Genomic DNA, 7,131 nt, shown 5'->3' on the forward strand with positions numbered 1-7,131 from the left:
CCGAAAATTGCGGGTCGGGCTCCACCTAGGCGCGCAGGAGCCTCACTGCAGAGTCGGCCGCTGCCCAGAGTGCGGAGCGGGGAATGCGCGGCCTGAAGTCGCGACCAAGCCCCTGTGTGCCCACCCCACGGTCCAGGAGAGGCCAAGACCTGGGACTGGCCGGCGGCTGGATGGGCTCAGCGCAGGTTTCTTCGTGGGTCTGAAAACACTTATCTGCCTGGAAACGCACATGCCAGGCCATGCTGTTTGCCATTGGTCTCCAGCGGCCCTAAACCGGAGAACACACTGTAGATGCCCTTGGTCTGCTTGGAGGGAACGATTCAGTGAGCAAGCTGACAGCCCCACGCTGCCTCTGTTCCTCCCCTAGGAAGAGCCTGTCTGTTTCTGCCCAGAGTCCTTACCACCACCCTGCCTCAGCAGTAGGCACTGGTGTCCTGTACCCGGAGCTCAGTTCCAGGACCATCTCGGCAGGCTTTGAGGCAAGTGTGCCAGCGCCGAATTTCACATGCCAGCTCTGGGCAAAGATCGGGGACTGGTGCCTGCCTGAACCTATGCCCTGGCCTGTGTGGGGAGTCCTGGAGGTCAGGGGCCTGCAGGCCGATGGCTTTGTTGAGCTGTGTCCTAACCGGCAGGTGTGTATGTGCCTGGTAGGTTAAGAAGCCAGCCCTGAAGGGCTCTTAGAGGTCAGAGAGATAGAGCCTCTCGCCATACATGGGGGTAAACTGAGGCCTCCTGAAGCATGACACCTAACACCAAGTCAATGAGCAAGTCAAGGTTACAGCCAGGACTGCCCTCAAGCTCCATGTTGTTTACCTAACCCAGCAGCTTGTGCCCACACTTGGTTAGACAGAAAATGGCTGAAAAGCAATTTATTACCTCTGGATGTCATGGTCCCAGACCCCACCCAGCCAGCTAGGAGAGACAAGCCCAGGCCGAGTACCTGACAAGGAGCCCCAGCCTCCACCAGCCAATCAACTAGGAAGCTCTGGGCCGGCCCTGGAAGGGCCTGCAAATCCCTCCATGTGCAGCCCCACTCCAAACCCCACTTCCTGGAAGTATTCCTGCCCCTTCACCCCGAGATGATGTGCCGCTGAGCTGTCCAGGCTGCAGCCCTCAGGATCCTGCCCTCCCTGGCTTACTATGCCTGACCTCGGCCAAGGTCACTGGCCTCTCACCTCCCCTGGAGCAGACTCTGGACCCAGCCCTCTCAGAGACTTGGGGATGCTTGTCCCAGAGACACAACCTCCACCCCAAAAGGGCCTCAATCAAGAGCGGAGCCACCTCTGACATCTCCTCTGTCCCCAATCAGGTGCATATTATCTAAAGCCTGGAAAATTGAAGGGTATCTTAAATACACTAGGGGAACTTTAAAAAAACTAACCGTTTGGAGGAACCGTCTGTAAAGAAGAATGGAGCAAAAGAAAGGAAGTTCATAAAGAGAAGCAGAGCTTGCTGAATTAATTGCACCGGATGGGATGTTGGATACATTGTCACGGGGACCAAAGCTCCCAGAGGCAAGACCTTTGTTAGGAAATACGTGGGGCACTGCTGGTGCCCTGAAGAGAAACCCCAGGGCAAAATGGAGAAACCTGCTCCTGGCACCCAGAACAGCTGTTTAGCTGTGCAGACCAAGGAGGCCAGGATGCCACTGGGAAGACAGCTCAAGGATGGCAGCATGTGAACTCAAGTGAATGAAACCAGTCCAGGCCCCTGGGGGATACCAGTCTGCCTGACATAAAGACTGTACAGGCAATAAAGTCACGTGGTGCTGAGGAGAGTGGCTAGGGCACGAGCACAAGGGGCCTGGGCACTAGTACTGTACAGAAAAGGTGGGGCCATCAGAAGGAGCAAAAGGAGGGAAGACACATCCAAGGGACGTGGACAGAGGTGTGGCTGGCTGGCATCTGCCGGGAAGATGTGTTCCCAAAAGTCACGGACAGGTGTACCCACCCCAACCTTCTTGCAGTAGGGTTAGCTCATGCCACAGCCTGAAACTATCCTAAGAGAAAGGCTGGGTGCCCAGAGACTGAGGGAAATCTGCAAGGTACTTATCATGTCTCTAGCTAAAAGTTAACATGGCTTTCAATGAGGCACATGGGCAGCAAACACAATAGCTTAGCTGTAACTGTGACTCTGTCACCAAAAGAAATCACGGGTATTTTCCTATCATATTATCGCTCTCGTGGTTACCCCAGTATATTACTTATGTTCACTGTTACTTCAAAGTGTAGTTGTCCTATCGCTAGACTTTTTGATGTAATATCTTTAAAAAAGCAGACATATCCCTATACCAAATAGGTTTTGTAACATTTGATAACTGCATTTTAATATAGTTGGCCTTTCTAGTAATTGTACACAGTTTTTAGTTTATTCTGAGATGGTCTGGGCTTCAGCAGATGGAGAGTTGTTTCCACGATCCCATCCTAGTGGAAAAACGCCCAAGTGTGAACCAGAGCGCAGGGGCCTTGAGGTCTTCGGCCTTTCATGGAAAACAAGACAAGTAAGCCTAAAGGGGGCACGAATCCCCCAAACCTGGGCTGAAATGTTCAACACTGGTCCATCCTCGGGGGGCCGCCTGCCTATCACATCTGTGCTGGTTTCCAGGGACACTCACTTTCCCTCACGCCTGGCCCATTTACAGAGAAAACAGGCAGAAAAGCCCCAGGGACACCCAGGTCAGCGGTGACCCCAGAACTCTCCCTACACACTGGCACCTGTACTTGCATTCAGACAAGGCTCTGCAGGAAGGGCTGTCAGATGTCTGCAGAGCCAGAGCCTGAGTGCGCTCTGCACCTGAGTCTGAGAGAACAGAAGTAATTCGGGGAAGAGCACGGTCATCATCGTAATGCTAAATAGTGTCACGGATGCCTTCAAAGATCTACCAACCCCCTAGGAAAAATGCAGAAGCAGAGAAGAAGGCTCCCAGATCAACACTGCTGACCAGCCTTGAGAGACAGGGCATTTGGAAAGAGGGAGAAAACAAGCCAGGTGAAAAATAAAGTCACAGAGCAAAGAGCTCCCAGGAAACAAGAGGGGAGGAAAAGCAGAGGAAAACAGTTACGGAGGCTACATCCAGGTGCCTAGCAATCCCGTGTCAGAAATCATCAAGGAAGCAATGAGATCCCCAAATAAATGGGCACAGGTGTGCAGACTGTGGGGATTGCTGCGTTATAAACAGACCCAGGGCAGAACTGGGTCAGAGCATGACCGGAAACTTTCAACACTGCGGAATAAAAAGGCCACCACTGACGAATTTGTTCCTTCCATGGAGCCGGATATAAACAGGCCCTGAGCTTTTCCTCAGCAACACTGGCTCATGGGAGCAGCAGACAGTGACCAGAACATCAGGAACCCTGGAGTGCGACATCCGCCTGCCCCTCAGCAGACAGACCTCTGAGCCACCTCCCTGTCCCAACCCCACGGACACCTGCCCAAGGCTGATGTCAGGCAGAGAAAGCAACCCAAGATTGGGATGTCGCAGCGACGTATGGAGAAAAGTGAGCTCCCTTGACTTCTGAGAAGCACCAGAAGCAATAAAATACCGAGAAAGATGCGCTCACCGGGACACGTGGAAGGGTCCCTCCCTGCTATAATGTTTACGATAAAATCCCACCCTCTCTACTCCATAGTTTGAGTCACAAACCTTTCTTCTGCGGTAAAGAACATTTATGGAACGGCGCTGTAAATGGCATTTGTTTCACGTTTTAAAGCCAACATGTTGACAAAGCTGTGAAAAGCCGTGCAAATTCTTAAGCCTTGATTTCTATTAAAAATACCATATAGGAATGGAGCGAGGGACATTTTCTTTCTTGCTCAGAAGGGAAACCGAGGAGGGGCTCGCCAGTGCTAATAAACCAGTGTTTACTAGAAATGAATAAATCCAAATTACCGTGATAAAATTCAGAAGGAGGAAGTAAGCTTTTAACGATTTTGTCCTTGGCAGAAAGGCTGGAGTATCCGGAGGAGGCGGGGCACAACCTTGGTGTTCATTTTGAGCCTTCACTGTTATTTGGATTTGTTTCTATTCCACGAATTATGAAATATTCTGTAATTGGACAAAACCTAGAATCAGAACAAAGTGTACAGGAATTGTGCTATCGCCATATACTGTCACACTGCGCACACAGCAGAGAATGGACAGTGGCTCAGTACGGAGTCCGCCAAAACAATGCAGACGGCAGGAAGAGAAAAGTCTGTGTACTAAGTGCATGGAGACATCTTGAGGTTAACGTGACTGACCTTTGACCTCTACAATTCCCAGGTCCTTCAAGCGGCGGCCATCGGCTTCCAGCAGCATGGTGAACTGCACACACGTTTTGGGGAAGACTTTGTATTTTGACAGAAATAAAGCTAAACCCTCACTTGTGTGAATGGATGTGAACACACAGGCAAATCAACACAACTAAAGGCCACCAAGTGGGGGTGGCCAATGGCGTCAGTCCCTGACGGCTAGAGGTCGCAGAAGAGGAAGTGCCTGGCTGCAGTGCTCCAGGTGGTCTGCTGGGGGCCAAGCGCACTCAGGTGCAGTCTGCAGGAGACAATGGGGCAGGCCTTGAAGGCAGCCAGCAGACTACTTGGGTTCTTGGTGGCCTCCAAGTTCACTATGAGAGAAGCTACCCCTGAGGGCACAAAACAGGAAGGAACCTGACCCACTGAGCTCTCCGATGGTACTGTTTATTGAACCAACCTGGCACAGGGAAAGAGTGGGTGAGGGTGAGCCAGGCCAGAGAGCAGCTCCTCAGGGCAGGGGCTTCCCTTCAGGTACAGAGCGCTCAGTGGCAGATGGCCCTGTCCCCTGCTGCTGGCCTGGGGAGGGCTGGCAGGCGGGTCGTGCACACCTCTCATGGCCAGGATGGCAGCCAGTGGAGGAGACCCCTGGCATCAGGGTGGTTCTTGGCAGCAAACTCTTGGGAAGTGAGAAGTTGGGCTGGAGATGGCAGGAGGGAGCCCTGTTTCCAGAGATGCCTGGAGACTCTGGGGAGCGGCTTCTGGGCAGGGCTTCTGGAATTCGGTTTCCTGAGAGGTCAGGGGAGCTCCTGCTTGTACCTACTGGGAGGGGGAGCATGGGAGACTCCCGGTGGCGGGCCATATCAAGGACCTAGTGCTCTTTCTGCAGGGCCAGCTCCATGAACAAGGGCACTGTGTGGGCTCAAGACAGAAGTCACCACCGTCAAGTACACACATAACTTTGCTCAGTATCAGTAGCCGAAGCTGTGGGACATGCATGTGGTCACATGTGTGTGCATATGTGCAGGTGTACACGAGCAGACTTTACAGACTAGTTACATATCTGGCCCATGTGCCATTTGTGTATGCATGCATGTACGGATGGGGATAGAGGTGTGTGCACGGTCGCACATCTGTGTGCACACTTGTATGTGTATGTGTACACTGTCTCCATGTAGGAGTATTGAGTTTATGTGCATACATGTCTGTGAATGCCTGTGCTGTGTCCAGGTACACATGTGGGGGTGTCTGGGAGACATCTGCGTGTGGGTGTGGGTGTGCCTGCAAGTACATCTCCATTAAGTCTATGCGTGTGTGTGTGCACCTCCTCCAGAAAGCCACTAGAAGATGTTTCCAGATAGGTTTCCCAGGGGACTGTAGTCTTTTCTGCAACCTGTAGTTTCAAAGATGGGTTTGTCAATATCAGTGGAATAAAATCCTCATTAGGATCGGGATTGCACACACACACATACACACACACACACTCACACTCACACATGCATGTGACCCCAGTGTGCTCACAGGTCATCCCAGCAGTGCTCTCTGCTTCTGGGCTATGACTTGGGTCATCCCTTGTCCAGCCCAGCGTTCACAGAACATGGTGGACTTGGCACTGGTAACCCACAGCTCACAAACCTGGGATGACAAGTCAGCCGCCAGCCCCATCCAGGACTCCTCCTTGTGCCACAGCAAGCCAGGTGACCGTTATGGTCTGGGGCAGAGCAGCCAGGGGGTCACAGGGGCAGCTCTGCAGTCAGAGATTACAGCCAGGATGCCAACCCCTACCTCCATGAGTCAGGCTCGGCCATTCAGTCCCTCCAAGAGATTCAGTTTCTCCCTTGCTAAAGGGGGCAGTGGTCCTGCTTGTCTGGGCCATGCAGTTGGTGGAGACCCTCCCCACTGCATGGGGACCCCTCCACCATCAGGTGGGCCACGCCAACAAACTCTTCTGGGGATGGCAGGAGGTGGAGTGTAGCCCTCTCATTTTAAATTTTATTTCCAGGATGCAAATTAGTACAGCCACTAAGGGAAAACGACATGGAGACTCCTCTAAAAAGCTAAAGATAGACCGACATACAATCCAGCTCTCCCACTTCTGATGAGGCACCCAAAGGACATGTGATCAGCACACCAAAGAGCCTCCCGCACAGCCACGTTCTCCCAGAAGGGTTCACGACAGCCAGGACACAGAGTGGGCCTAGGCGCCCGCCAGGGAATGCACGGGTGAGGACGTGCGGTATAGCTGCCTGTAGTGGAATACTATTCATTCTTTAAAAAGGGTGAAATCCTGCCAGTCGGGGCGAGACAGAGGAGCATGGAGGATGTTCTATTAAGTGGAGTCAGCCAGGCACAGACAATAGTGGGTGATCTCACTGATACGGGGAGTGTAAGAAGCATGACCTAATGGAAGTCTAGAGGAGTCGGTGGTCAGCAGGGGCTGGGCGGGGGCCAGGGGATGGGCAGGGAGAGACTGGTCCACCTGTCTGAAGTGGCCAGGTATGCTAGGGTAGGATATCAATAGGGAACATGTCCTGGATTTCATCTTCATCACCGTTAGTAGAGTAGTAGTAGCAATAGGACCGGGAATCGAACTCAAGGCCTTGTGCTTGCCAGGCAGGCGCTGTGGCCCTGAGCGACATTCCTGCCTTCTTGTATTTCCAAACAGCCAGAAGGGAGGCTTTGGCCCATGCTTACCTCAGAGGCAATAAATGCTCCCCACGATGGGCCATTCCAGCTACCCTGGTTTGACTTGCACTGTGTAACATGTGTGGAAAGGGCTCTCCCTCCCAACTAGGTACAGGACTGTAGGTCTAACAAAAAGAAAGTAACACTTTCTAAAAGGTCTGAGGAACACTTTCCCAGCTGGGTGAAACTTTCAGAAGCCAGTAATTTGTTTTCATTTTT

Source organism: Fukomys damarensis, unplaced genomic scaffold, assembly GCF_012274545.1.
Source record: "Fukomys damarensis isolate Sample0158 unplaced genomic scaffold, DMR_v1.0_HiC HiC_scaffold_19, whole genome shotgun sequence".
NCBI lineage: Eukaryota > Metazoa > Chordata > Mammalia > Rodentia > Bathyergidae > Fukomys > Fukomys damarensis.